This window comes from Canis lupus, chromosome 8, assembly GCF_003254725.2.
Source record: "Canis lupus dingo isolate Sandy chromosome 8, ASM325472v2, whole genome shotgun sequence".
Taxonomy (NCBI): domain Eukaryota; kingdom Metazoa; phylum Chordata; class Mammalia; order Carnivora; family Canidae; genus Canis; species Canis lupus.
The window spans coordinates 67,221,159-67,236,180 of NC_064250.1; the positions used below are offsets into that span (position 1 = coordinate 67,221,159).

Sequence of the window (15,022 nt, forward strand, 5' to 3'; positions counted from 1 at the left end):
TATGGGAGCTAGCAAATCCAAATTTTGCAGGGCAGTCCAGCAGGTTGGACACCCAGGAAAGAGCTGGTGCTATCGTCTTGACTCTGAAGACTGGAGATTCCTCCCCAATTCATCTTTGAGGGGGATTTCAGTGTATTTTCTAATAAGGCCTGTCCCACTCACATTATGGAAGATATTCTGTTTTACTCAAAGTCTATCCATGTAAATGTTAATCTCACCTAAAAATGTTTTCATAGAAACACCCAAAATAGAGTCTGATCAAATATCTGGGCACCATGAGCCAGCCAACTTGACACATAAAATTAACCATCATAGGATTCCTTTGGGATTTCCTTGGGACCCTGTGTTGTGGGATGTGGAGGTGAGAAAGGGGAGTGAGTGGAACACAGAAGGTATAAGGCTGTTTTTCAACCTTTGTTTTAATAGAATTATAGTAAAAGCAGCAGTCTTTTCAGTAATCAAAGTAGTGTGGTGTTAATGCTTATGAATTTCACTGCCCTGCATTGCCCACCACTGAATCAATAACACATTCACAGAGAGGAAAGAGAGCACAAAGAACAGAAGACTCATCCTTGATGTTCTAAGTAGACATTTTGTCTCTAAAGGAAACAATGGTCTTGAATGTGTGTATTTTTTGAGGTAAGAAGGGGATTAATAAATTATTTTTTTAAAAAAAAAAAAAGCTTGTTTCTATATCCAGGACAATGGTCAAAGGTCTGAGTCTAGAGATTTACTAGAAGCTGTTGATAGATGGTAGTGTGGGATATGGCTTTGGGTCATCCACTCTGTGACCAGGTCAGGAAACCAATCCTGGGCAGAGTTGAGGGGAACTGGGGTGAGTTGGATGAAATGAGACCACAGTGAGAAAATCACCCACAGGAGCTGAGCCTCCCACTCCCAAACCTTTGTCTGAGATGAGAGAAACTCCCATAGAAATATCATAGGCTTCGAGAAGAAGTCTGAAACATCCAGGTTATGTGTCACTCCCCTTCTGCCTATCCCAACACAGCATGTAGAAAAAAGCATGGTGGAAGTTCAGCAGTGGTATTAATAGTTTCGATGAACTTAGTCATTGACCATTACATTACGGTTATAAGTTGTTCATTCTTGTATTTGCTCATTAATTTTTTTTTCCCAAGGTCATATTTACCATTTACATAACAGCACCAGGCCCTGAGCAAGGGCTCAGCACACGGAATGTCAAAGCCCTTGTCCTTAAAGATTTCACACTGTAAAGGAATACAAAAATACACACGTGGGACTTACTAATAGCTCATATGCTCCCTTCTTCCTGGCACAGGGCTGGACTCCATTCCCCAGGATCTTTCATGGAGCAGCCACATGGAACTGAGCTATGGAATGTGGATGGAACTTGTCACCACCTCCTACCCTGTCAAATCCCCTAACAAGGTCCTTGTTAACAAAGAGAACTGGAGGAAGGATGAGTCACAAGGTGGGAAATGTCTTGGCCCCAAAGCCACTAAGTAGCTAAGCATCACTCCCCACCCCCTAACATTGCCCAATCCCCATTCCTAATCTCTGAATAAGAAATAAAATTCCCTGTGCTGACCCATTGAGATGTGGGGGGTTGTTTGTAATGACAACCTGACCTAATACCAGGGACCAGCAAGCAGACCATTAGAAAAAAAAAAAAAAAGGCTCCAAACCAGACAAATTAGACTACCATCTCTGGAGTCAACATGACCATTTGTAGATTTCTTGAAAGTATAAGTAAGAGGGCACTCACCCAGCACACTGCCTGGCTCACTGACTCTCAATGAGCAGATATATGTTGGATGCAAGGACTTGAACCCCCAGGTGGTAGAGAGGTGCTCAGAAAACAACAGGACATTGGGTTATACTGAGGACACCCACCAGGTAGGACCATGGGGAAGATAGTAGCTGGAGGCTCAGAGAAAAAGGCAGCAAACACCATCCCTGGTTGTCTGCTGCTAGGTGAGCTGGGAGCCAGCCCAGAGGGTGAAAGAGGGCCAACCTGACGTAGAAGTAGAGAAGTAAAAAATGGATTTCCTCTCAGCTTTGCCTATTCAGACTCATTTCACTTGGTTTTCCCAGGAATACTAAGGAAACATTCTCCCTACACCCCATCCCTGTCTATGAATTTGGTTGTGCTTCACATACATGAATTGCTGGGTCCTGTGGCCACCAGACCTTGAAATCGGTTACACGACGTATTATCAAACGCTTGTGCAAATTCATCGGAGGCCCCAGCTATCTATCCTCTCTCATCCACAGTCCTGTGGGAATGAAAGGGAAACAAAAGATTCATTTCACAAAAATCATCACATTTACATATTTTTATCATGAGCTCAACGAATGATTTTAATTAAACCGTTTTTAAAGAGGATAGAGAGGAAGAAAGGCAAGATGGTAAATATTTAACACCTAATCAAGGGGAGAGAAGCGTGAAGCTGAAACCCTCATTAAGCTGCATGGATGGAGGGTGGGCTTTGGAAGCAGCCTGGTTCGAGCCCTCACCCGCCCTTATCGGGGGTCGACACTGGGCAAGCTGTCTCACTTCCTGCAGCCTTATTCTCCCCATCTGGGAAAACGGGGAGGATGCCAACCTCATGGAATTATTGTCAGGAGAACCTAATGGTATTAGCAATAATAATAGACAATATTTCTGGAATGGAAACTACGTCCAGGCACCTCACTCAGATTGCAGCACTGAATCCTTGTGCTGACTCTTAAGGAAGCACCGCTAAGGTCCTCAGTTTGCATAAGAGTAAAGGGAGGTTGAGGGAAATTAAATATCTTGCCACATGGTCTCCCAGCCTGTAACTTGCTAGGCTGGCATTCGAACCTTGGCAGTTGGGACCCAGAGTCCACGCTCCTAGCCATTATTTTATCTTGCCTAAATTTGAGTGCTTGGAACATGGTGCACATGCTCTCCTGATTTCTCAAGTTCAAGTCAAAGAAAAACGTGCTGGAATATTTTTCTAGTTAGCTCTACTATGACTGCTACTACTGTCTATTTGCAGAGCATTTCACAAAGCATGCTCGCAAATATTTCCCACCAGAAACATCAAACACTCGGAGTTCAGAGAAGTCAGAGAGCTTGGCCAAAGGCTCCTTCCTTCTACACAAAGGCAGGCTGTGTGATATTGGGTCTCCGTTGTCCAGGGGCCTGCTTCAGAAGTTCGTCTGTGAAGAGCAAGGAAGATATGAAGGGCAAAAAGAAAGAAATCGAGACTCCAGGCCTTGGGCATTCCCCAATGGAGGGACATTTTCAGGAGGCAAAGCTTCAGTCGGCCTCATTCTGGGAGTCACTGGATACAGGAAAGGAAGCCACAATGCAGGTTTGGTTGGGGCTGGGGGGTGGGGGGGTGGGTAAATCAGACGGCAGGGCCCTTTCCAGCACTGTTCTAAGCGCTCTGTGGAGATAATTGTATGGCTGTTTCTGCAATCAATTCTAAGAAAATTGCTCCTCCCAAATTAGCTTCCCCTTATGCAATAATTTTTAGTTGATGGCACTGAATTGCTGCAAAGAAACCGTGTGTGTGTGTGTCTGTGTGTGTGTGTGTGTGTATTTTTTTTCCAAATAATCAAATCAAACACTGGACAAATAGCCTGAGTATACATTAACAGAGGATGAAACTTTGATACATGTCTCAGCATTTCCTGAATTATACTCCTTACACATAACAAAGTTTCTCTCTCTCTCTCTTCTTTTTCTCCTCCTTCTCCCTCTTTCTCTCCCTTCCTCTTCTTACTCTCATTACTCTTCCTCTACTTTCTCCCCAGTCTCCTCTGGTTACTTAATTATAATACTGTCTCAACTTCTCACTTACTGAATCAGAGGAAGTTTAAATCCTCCAGGCAAAGATCTATGAGAACAACTCTCACGAAATCTTTCATTTCGTGACTGCTTGGCATTAAGATGGGCATGACTACCATGCAGACCTTCCTCAAGAAAGCTCACTGATGCTCACAAGTGGTCAGGCAGGCCTCCCTGGTCCTCCTTCCTATGAAGGATGGGGACAGGAACGGGCTAAGGGGAATGCCTCCCAAACTCTTCCACTAAGTCCCTGTGACCTGGGACACAAGAGGTATCGTTGGAAACATGCAGTTAGTTCCCAAGGATTGAGAAAGGCTTCCTGGATCCCACCAGAGCCCAGATGAAGAAGTGACTCACTCATGGCCATACAACTTAAGAGCCTCAGAAATAGGCATGGCTCGATCTTCAAGATCCAAGGCCTGTGTGTCCCTCTCAATCCCACAGGCCTTCATACTAAGAAACAAAGCTTCACCTTGGAGTTAAAGCCCTGGTTCTAGATCAGGGGTCAATCTGGCAGGCAAGAGGGCCCACTTCAACAGCTTTGTGGGATATGGTAGAAAGGTAAAAGGGCAATGTGTTGTTTACAAAAAATTTCTTACTCTTGTATTTCCTTTGGAGCTCATTTGAATACACCACTTATACTTACTTCTTGAAGGAGGCAAAGGATGAAAGTTAATGTGTCTTACTTAGCAATCTAGGAAATAATCAACTGGTTGCTCCAAAAGAAAGCACATAAGGTACTAAACTGTGAAGTATGGCCCATCTTGAATGAGAGCACCCAGGTAGAGGTGGTGTCTCTCCAAGGGTGTGGAACTGCTGGGTGAAATAGTTCTGTTTGCATTATGCTCAACAATTCTGCCTAAACTGATTTATTTCCCATACGTGAGATATATCTCTATAAGTGTACATTTCAGCTTCACACAGAAAGATAAAAGGACTATTTTTTCCAGAGATATCAAACAGGCCTTTAAAATTCAAAAATAACTAGATCATTTTAAATAAGCCATATTAGATATACACATACTGGTCTTAATTTTCATAATATCTATTTTGCTGGAACTTCAGTCTATAAAACAGTATGTGTTTATGAGTATCACTTCAATACTTCACAAATATCCTATCAATATACTGAGGGTGTTCTCTGGGAAACTTCTCCTTGACCAGAAGCCTAATTTGTAACTGGTTAGCAACATCTGCACCAGATGAAATATGTCATCATCTATTGGCCAACCTATTGGCTGTTGCCTAGCAACAGGTCAATTATACTGAATATTAGCTCAAGTAGATTAGTAACATTGTTGCCATAACAACTACCTTTGTTAGTTAATTAAATTGATTTGACTCAGAACAGGCATTGGGGAACTATGTATGTTGTATGAGGTGGTGATTGTCCTGGTTCAACCACTGATCTCCACTATTGGGTTGGTATCATCCTCAAAGACGTGTTCTATCATTAGGTACTGCTCATTCAGGCTATGAGGTCACTAGATCAAGTCTTCCAATGATCCAGGAAATAAGCTTTCTCTCTGTATTAATTAATTATTTTATTAATTTGCTAAAGAAATATTTATTGAGCTAAAAGAATATTTTAAAGTGAATTAATAATGGTAATAGAACAAAGGAGTTTCTTTGGGGTGATGGAGTAGTTCTCTATCCAGATTTTGAAAATGGGTACACAGATCTGTAGGTGGGATAAAATTTCATAGAATGAAATACCAAGAATAAATAAATGAGTTTGCATGCAAAAATTTGTTAAAAAAAAAGGACTATTGTACCACTGTCAATTTCTTGGTTCTGATCATTGAACTAAACTTAGTTAAGATGTTACTTACCACTGGGGGAAACTGGATGAAGGGTGTGCAGAAAGTCTCAATTGTTTCCTCCTTGGTTCCTTGCTGGAAATGAGCAGGGGAAGAAGGACTGGGGAGGAGAGGTGGATGAAGACCAGTGTTAGGAGAACACAGGATATAGGCTCTAGAAGTGGGTGGGGCCAGTGTCTTAAGTACTTCAAAGTCCAGTGATCTGCAGGCATTGTCCCAAAGGCCAGCAGTTCTCCAATTTTCTATGTACAAGAAGAACCAAGAACTTCTTTTTTTTAAAGATTTTATTTATTTATTCATGAGAGACACAGAGAGAGGCAGAGACATAGGCAGAGGGAGAAGCAGGATCTCTGTGGGGACCCCAATATGGGACTCCATCCTGGAACCTCAGGATCACTCCCTGAGGCAAAGGCAAACGCTCAACCACTGAGCCACTCAGGTGTCCCTAGAGCAAAGGACTTCTAAATGTAGATTCTTGGGCCTCAGATCCAGAGACTGTGATGGAGTAGGACTACCACCAGTCCACCGAGTGTCCTTTTTCACACTGAGACATGATTGGCTTGTAACATAGTGTAAGCTTAAGGTTCACAGTGTGTTGACTTGATACATCTATAGATTGCAACTGATTACCACCACAGCTTTAGCTAACACCTCTATCAAGTCATATAATTATTATTTCTTTTCTATTATGTGAACACTTAAGACCTATTCTCTTAGCAATTTTGAAGTATATACATCTATGCACAGAAAAATGAAATTGGACTATCTTACGTCATTAACAAACATTAACTCAAAATGACTTAAAGTCTTAAACATAACACCTGATGCCAAGCATCTGTGAAGCATGCATGGAGACACACAGCTACAGGAAAACAGAGTTCTGGGGAAGGGCAGGGTGCAGGGAAGCATCACAATCCCAACTGCATCTTAACAAAGCAGCAAAGCTCACATCTAAGTTCTTCTTAATTATCTTACATTGCTGGTGTTGATGATTTGTGAAAATTAAAAAAAAAAAAAAACGATAGAAAGAAACAGCAGCATATTCATCCAAAGTCCCACCATTGAAGGGCTGACTTTTCACTTGTCATGCGTGTGTAAAGACTTTACAAGTAGGACCAACCTCTCTTTACACACAGCAGGCATCACGTGCCTCATGCTTTCAGGGGCCCAGGAAATATATACCTATAGAAGACGAGGTATGTTAACATGAAGAGCTCTAGAAAAATCAGCATGATGATATCCAGAAACTTAGAGCAAAGACTGTTCAGCTTATTATCTTTATTTCAGCCACAAATATGAAATAACCCAAATGCCCAACAATTGAGAATTCGTTGAATAAAGTATGTGATGACCATACTGTAACCACTTAAAATTATGTTGCACACACACGAAACTGCATTATGACTCTTGTGAGCCCCAGGCACTTTTACCTTCATGGGTCCCTTCCCCCATAAAAATATCATGTATAAATATAGTATATTTATCTATAAATAAATGTATATATACATTTATTTATAGATCTACATTATATGTGTAATGTATTATATGTTATTGTTTATATAATATAGATACAATATATTATAAAATATATAAAATATCAAGAATATAAACATAAATGATGTATAAATGGGTGATGAGTATTAAGGTGGGCTCTTGTTATGATGAGCACTGGGTGTTTTTGGTTTTGTTTTGTTTTGTTTTGTTTTTATAATAAATTTATTTTTTATTGGTGTTCAATTTACCAACATACAGAATAACACAGCACTGGGTGTTATATGTAAGTGACAAATCACTAAATTCTATTCCTGAAACAATGTTGCACTATATGCTAACTAACTAGAATTTATTTATTTATTTTTTAAATTTTTATTTATTTATGATAGTCACACAGAGATAGAGAGAGAGGCAGAGACATAGGCAGAGGGAGAAGCAGGCTCCATGCACCGGGAGCCCGACGTGGGATTCGATCCCGGGTCTCCAGGATCACGCCCTGGGCCAAAGGCAGGCGCTAAACTGCTGCGCCACCCAGGGATCCCACTAACTAGAATTTAAATAAAAATTTGGAACAACAAAAAATAAACATATGTGAAGTATTACATATTTACATATTCTTATATGTTATATATTTAATATAATAAAATATATTTTTTAATTTATTTTTTATTGGTGTTCAATTTACTAACATACAGAATAACCCCCAGTGCCCGTCACCCATTCACTCCCACCCCCTTCCCTCCTCCCCTTCTACCACCCCTAGTTCGTTTCCCAGAGTTAGCAGTCTTTACGTTCTGTCTCCCTTTCTGATTAAAATATATATTTTATACAGATATATAATTATATGTAAGATTAATATATACAATATACAAAATGTAGCAAAATAAACTAAAAATAAAATATAATAAATTAAATATAACAGAGTGTAATAAAGTTGATATAAAATTTTATATATGCGAATAACACATATGTTAGGCATAAAATATATATATATATTGTGTATTTATATATTACATATTATGTTTTATATAAAAATATACAGGGAAGCCAAGGTGGCTCAGTCACTTGAACAACCGACTCTTGATTTCTGCTCCCTCCTGAGAGAAGGAGTCCTGTGTGGGGCTCCCAGCTGGGCATGAAGCCTGCTTAAGACTTTGTCTCTCCTTCTGTTCCTCTCCCTCCACCATTTATGCTCTCTCTCTCTTTCTCAAATAAATAAAATCTTTAAAATATATATATTATATATAACAAATATAACTCATTTAGAAAGTATTAATGTTTCATTTATTATTCAAATTTATAATTCATGAATCTGTAGTAATTTTAAATAATATATTTCCTATAATAAATACTCTTTTAATGTATAATATATATTAATATTTAATTATATTGATTACAATTATATATCATTATGATATATTACATATAATTTTATATTATATACTTAAATATATATAATTTATATATATGGTTTTATGGAGGAAGGGGCTTCCCTTCCCTCACAACCACTGAGCTCTTTCCTTGTAGTATAGACAACCCTAAAGGAATGGGCGTGGCTCTGTTCCAATAAACGCTTGCTTATGGACCCTAAACTTTGTATTTCACATCATTTTCCTATGCGACAAAATAACCTTTTTGAAAAAAAAATAACCTTTTTGAAAATTTTTCTTAAAAACATTTTTTGAAAAAAAAAAACATTTTTTGTTTCTTTTTACCCGCTAAAAACTATAGAAGCCCCTGTGCACGTCCGATCTGCACCTCACCAGGCAGTGGGTTGGCTTTGTGCTGCAGCAGCCTCAGGCTGTGCATCCCTGCTTTAAGGAACAGAGGTTTGCAGGGGCTGGGCTGGGGGGCGCTCCGGGGATCTGATCCCCTTGCCCTGGCTGGAGGGTGAGGTGAGCGCAAAGCAGCAGCGGCAGTGGCTCTCCAGGATGTGCAAGGGTCTCTGATCCCACGCTCAGGTGCACACACCCAAGTGCGCTCCTTCTGACCTGCACGGAGCAGTGTGCACTGTACCTGCGGAATATGAAGCTCACGGGGCGCTACCACGGGCCGCCAGTGAGAACCAACAGCTCCCTCCAGGGCTCTCTCCCCATCCCTTAACTGGGCCCCACTCTCGCTTCAAGCTCTGGGCTGCGCTCGCTTGGAAAGCAGCCATCAGCCTTCATGGATCTCACTGTCTGCCAGTCAGCCTGCCACTCAGCAAAATACACGAGCAAGTCTCAAAATAAGCTTGCTTTATACCTTGAATTAAACCAAAGGGGGACGAATAAAGCGCACCTTTCCGTGGGTGTGTTATCTCTCATTTCTCCTTTGCACCTGTCGGAGGTCACGTTCACCTGCCTGCGGCTCCACGGAAGAGTCAGAGAACGCATCGTGATAAAAAGTTGAAGGTCTTGGCCCAGCTACCCAAGGACCTCTACCCACAACCAGTCTTGTAAATGAGTTGTGGCTGTTTCCCCTGATTGTCTGGAAACTTGTTTTCAGAAAATCCTAATTACATTTTCTTGATAAAATATTAAATGAATTGCTTGGAATAATGTGCAGTTTCTCAGTCTGTGATTGATTTAAAACCCAAATATAGCGCACTGCATGAATCTGCTGCATGCGAGGAGCTGGAGCCCTTATAAACAATGCCAGGAAAGACAGTAAACGTGATGACTAACTCAGAATAAAAGAAAGCTAGAAACCAGGACCAAACACAATACTGAAATATAAAGAACTCTAAATTACAAGGTACCACGGCATGGGCTGCTGAGTACTCTATAATTCAAGATGCTATCTCTAGAATGCTAATTCTGCTCACTCTAATGTTATCGAATCCTCTGTCCGGGAGAAAAAAAATAGCTATGCTTCTATCAATTTATTATTGACTTTTTTCTGTTTCAAAAAACTTTAACAGATATTCAGTCTATTAAATGTCTCAGATATGAGTTGCATTTTTAAAATATCTTGCTGACCTTGGGGCACCTGCATGGCTCCTCTGGTTAAGTGTCTGACTTCAGTTCAGGTTATGATCTCAGGGTCCTGGGATAGAGCTCTGTGGTTTTATTTTTTTGGGGGGGGGGGGTTCCCTGCTCAGCAGGAGTCTGCTTGTCTCTCTCCTTCTGTCCCTTTCCTTTCAAATAAATAAAATCTTTTTTTAAAAAAATGTAATATCTTGCTAATCTTAACTATATATGTGGAAGGCAGTCAGAGCTATGCAAACTAGTCAGAGAGCAAATCTTATGTTGGAGACACAGGTTGGGAATCACCCACGTGAAGGAGATACAAGAGAGCCATGGACATAGAAGTGAAGGTGCAGCAGTCAGTGATATCTCAAATATCCACTCCTGAATTCCTATTGGCTGTCCACCAGCATGGCCCGTGAGCTCCCAATGGCTCCAGCCAAGGTCTTCTAGATGTATTTCTTCTCTTCCACCTCATCTCTTCACTATCTACTGAACAAGGCTTCTTTTACTTTCATTCTCCCAACCCCAGTTTGAATGGCCATCTTCATGCTACATTTATTCCTGCTACCAGTCCAATCTGACAATGCTTTAGAACCAGAAATCACATTAGAATGTAAATTAATCAAGCCAAGCCATTTTTTAAAATATTTTATTTATTTGAGGTGGCGGGAGAGCACAAAGGGAGAGGGAGACTGGAGAAGCAGACTCCCTGCTGGGCAGAGAGTCCAGTGTGGGACTCCATCCCAGGACTCTGAGATCATGACCTGAGCGAAGGCAGATGCTCAACCAACTGAGCCACCCAGACACCCAAGCCAAGCCATTTCTTGGCATTAAATGACCCAGTGTTTTCCTATTGCTCTCAAGTTAAAGTGGGGTGACCAGACACCCAAATCAGCCCAGTATAGTCTCAATTTATACCTATTGTCCCATCATAGACATTGACAATACCTATTTTTACTACCTCAAGTGTCCCTGTTTAAATGAGAAATGTTATAATCATCCTGGTTTGTATCCAGTATCCTTACTGTAGCTTATCCCTTCAGCCTCCCTGCTTGCTCTCTGCCCTACATATCTCTGCCCTGTAGACACTCCAGTCTCCTTGCAAACACTTTGAAAATTGCATGCTTCTTCCTGACACAGGTGTTGCTTCCTCATCTGAAATGCTCTGTGCCTCCCAACCCACCCTTTCCAGATGTTTGCCTGACTCACAAGCAGCCCCCAGGGTAAAACTTCCTCAACCCCCTGGTTAGCTTCTCCTATTACATGTTCAACTCATTGTACTTATTCTTAGCACTCACCCCACTTGACTAGCTGCACTAGTTTTTTAAAAGTACCCAACATCTATCATTTTCTTCCCTGGAGGATAAGTTTGGTGAATGCAAAAATCCAAAAAAACACACAGATGCTGCTTGTTGATGTCACTGGGTCTGGCACATTATAGATGCTCTAAGTATTTAGCAAATGGATGAATGAATGAATGCAGATATGAATGAATACATGATTTTAGTAGGAGGTGAAAAAATATAGCTACATGGCATCTATAAAGGGATATAATTTCATGAGGATACAACCTGACACCTTCAGGAAGGGAATACTCACGTGAACGTGTACAAAATTTGTTTCCTTGCCTCTGCACGGAGGTGATGCAGTTTGACCAGGTTTCGAAACAACTTTGGAATCAGGCACATAGCTAAGGAAATGTGAGAGGTGTTCCAGCCAGCAGTGGGCACCAAAAGAATGAGATACTGCTCAAACGGAATCCCCACTTCTTCCACCATGTCCCCAAATCAGTCCCCTCCAAAGTCTATAATTTTAACTCAAATGAGACTAGCAAGGTAATTTGGAAGCCAGTAGAAAAGCTTCCACTGCCACGCTAAGGAAATTGAACTTTCACTTGTCAATGCCAACGATCACTCTGTTTGGAAGTTTCTCACTGCTTAGAGAAGACAGAAACCCATAAATCAGTGTGGTTTAGGACAGCATTATCCAATAGAACTTTCTGTTATGATGAAATGATGAGATGTTCTATATTTTCACCCTGCAATACTGTAGCTGTAGCCACATGTGGCCATTGGGCACTTGAAATGTGGCCGGGGTGACTGAGGAACTGAGTATTGAATTTTATTTTCCTTAAATTAATTTAAACATAAATAGTGGCTGCCATATTGAACAGGACAAGTTAAGAGGCAATAACGCAAGGCAAGAGGTGGAAAGGGATGGTTCTGAAGGAAAGATGAACAATCTGAAGGCTGGCAGACTAAAAGGAGAAAAGGAGACGTGTGGGCAGAGCTTCAAGAGGAATTGAGCAACATTCAGGTGGAGGGTGTGGGAATCATGGGAGCGGAGAGAGGGGAGCCAGAAGATAAGGAAGGAGGCCTTTTACTTTATCATCATCCCTTTAACTGGATAAATCAGCCCTGACAACTGAAATTGGCTCAGTAGTAAAGCCTGCGCTCCAGAATTTCCTTCAGTCAGTAGGATGGCTCTTAGGCAGGTCATCAGGTCAGAGAAAGGGTGAGCCCCTGTGGCCACAGGCCAGTGTAAATCAGAGGCCTGGCCAAGGGGCTAAAAGGTTAAGACTTCATGGAGGAGGCCAAGTGTTATTTTACTGGCTTGTGGGAGAATGTGTTAAGCCAGTTGGAAATTGCTTTAGTACCATTACGTAACCTCACAGGCCAGGGCAGGGGGATGCTTTCTAAGTCTATGATGCCGAGTCAAAGCTTCGTGAAAATTGACAGATTAAGCAGGCTTCTGTCTTTGGTCCTTATTTCTCTTTGAACTTCCAAACCATCTATCTTTACACCTTTATGTTATCATCAATAAAATAGGTATAATAATGGTATTAACCTTGTAGTATTGCTGTGACAATTAACTATGAATGTTTATTTCATACCTAATGCAGAGTCGCTACTCACAAAAATCTGTGTGTGTTTTATATTTTCTTTTTAATGTCCTCTCATGAGCTTTGTCTTTTGCCATTACTCTACTCATAATCTTCAAAGACATTAGGCACCCTCATAAAGCACAGGTATAAAGACAGTGTTTCAAAATTACCAGCAAGAAGTAGCCTTTTAATCTTGGTCTGAGTGTAGTTGTTACAAAATAGGTCATTATTTCTTCCACTCTGTGACAGTAGAAGTTTCTAAAACTCACAGAAAGAATATGTAATAAATTGCTGATACCTAAAATAATAATAGTATTACTCATTATTAATAACTATAACAGTAATCATCATAAAATAAAATAATAAATGGGCAGAGTAGATAAGATTCCATCTTCGGATCCCCTGCGGGCTGAGAGAAGAAAGCACAAAGATTATTCTATGTCTGATGCCTGCTGTGAATCAGACACTGTCCCTTAGAGATGGCATCTCACTCCATCTTCCTCCAACTTCTGGGAATTGCTTAGAGCACATAGGGTCACCCGGGGTGTGATAGGGAGGAGAAAGCAGAGGGAAGCAAGGGCAGGCCATGCAAGGCCAGTAAGTGATGCTAAGGAGTCAGGACTCTGTGAGAAGACAAGCATTGTACTTCCACTACAAAATATTAAGGAAATGGCTTGCTTAAACAGAGAAGGACATGGAAGGAAGATTCTGGAACTCAAGCATCATGGGAGTCTATGTCTTTTAGAAGCTGCAATCTCTTGTGTGTTCATTTACGATCTCAAGTCATCTACATTCCACCATTTAGGCTAGGAAAAGAATGCAGGTGGGGAGAATGGCTGGAAGGCTGCTGGAATAGCATATGCAAAAGCAGCTGAGGGCAGAGGGATTGGATCAGCAGGGGTGATGAAGAAGGCTGTATATATGAAGAAGACACTTTGGAGAAATACATGATAATGCATCATCATGATTTCTACATTCATTCATTATGCATTAAAATGAATAGAGAAGAACAAGATTTCCTACTAATACATATTTTTACTCCAAAAGATCACTCTAGGTTTAATAGTACTGACTCTTTAATTCCCATTTACCAAATTTTTCTTGTAGCTCAAGCCAATGTTCTTTTGGACTGGTACAGTGATAGCAAGCTGGCCTTCTCTGAATTATAAAGATCCTACAGATCACTCTTCCCTTGCCCAAGAATCTATCTTTTCTTTGGCTGGAACTGGAAGATTTAATCCTGAGCTCCAGGAATACTAGTGTGATGTAACTCTTGGCTGTCCTTTCTCATTCCTACCCTCAAGGTGACTTCCTCCCATTCAGTCATTCTTCATGGTATCCATCCCTAACCTTTCCAGATCACTTGAATTTCACTTTTGTGAGACAATAGCAGACATAAGAAGGTTCTACATACTTTGTTTCTCAATTAGCATCTTACATGGACTCAATAATTCCTTGAAGACTACCTTGGTCTATAATATTTATGGAAACTAAAAGACTACATAAAAAGCTTCTCTTCCTAGGAAAAAAATGCATATTTGCACTCATTCACAAAATTATGTAAAAATTTAGGAGATTTCAAGACCATCAAAACACAACTATGGATCCTTCAACAAGTCAACACACCACATTTTCCAACTTTCAATTGAATGCTCATTCTTTGGAACAAAGTGTACTATATGTGTTGGGGTTATATTCCCCAGATGAAATCTAAGCTCCCTAAGAACCATTAAAATGGTTTTTGCTACTTGGCTTCTCTGCCCAACTTTTCCCCCTTCATACTGATAGGATTTAAGGTAATACTAGCCCTGAGTTGGTATCCTAGATCCATCAAATATCAGCTGGGTAATCCTAAGCACATCAATGAACTATTGTCAGCATCAATTCCTACACCTGCCAATATGAGCAGTTGTACCTACTATACAAGGTGACTTTGAATTTGTTTATTGAAAATATCCAGTTATGTATGTGGCATATGGTAGAAATTCCTTAAATATTAGTTTCACTAACCTCAAGAAAAACTTTTCAAATAATGTAAAGCCTTGAAAATGCTGTCAACGTCTATGAAATC

At 40.6% G+C, this 15,022-nt stretch overlaps 1 long non-coding RNA gene across 2 annotated transcripts; it reads right to left on the reverse strand.

The window, feature by feature from the left end:
* Window positions 1–1,115: 1,115 nt before the first annotated feature.
* LOC112656986 (uncharacterized) lies at window positions 1,116–4,969 on the reverse strand. 2 transcript variants are annotated; one of them, XR_003134776.3, is made up of 3 exons: window positions 4,827–4,969; window positions 2,143–2,258; window positions 1,116–1,229 (listed from the first exon to the last, which is right to left on the reverse strand). It is a non-coding gene; the product is annotated as an uncharacterized LOC112656986 (long non-coding RNA). The 2 variants fall into 2 exon arrangements; XR_004818226.2 differs by lacking the exon at window positions 4,827–4,969 and adding an exon at window positions 4,449–4,812.
* Window positions 4,970–15,022: the final 10,053 nt, after the last annotated feature.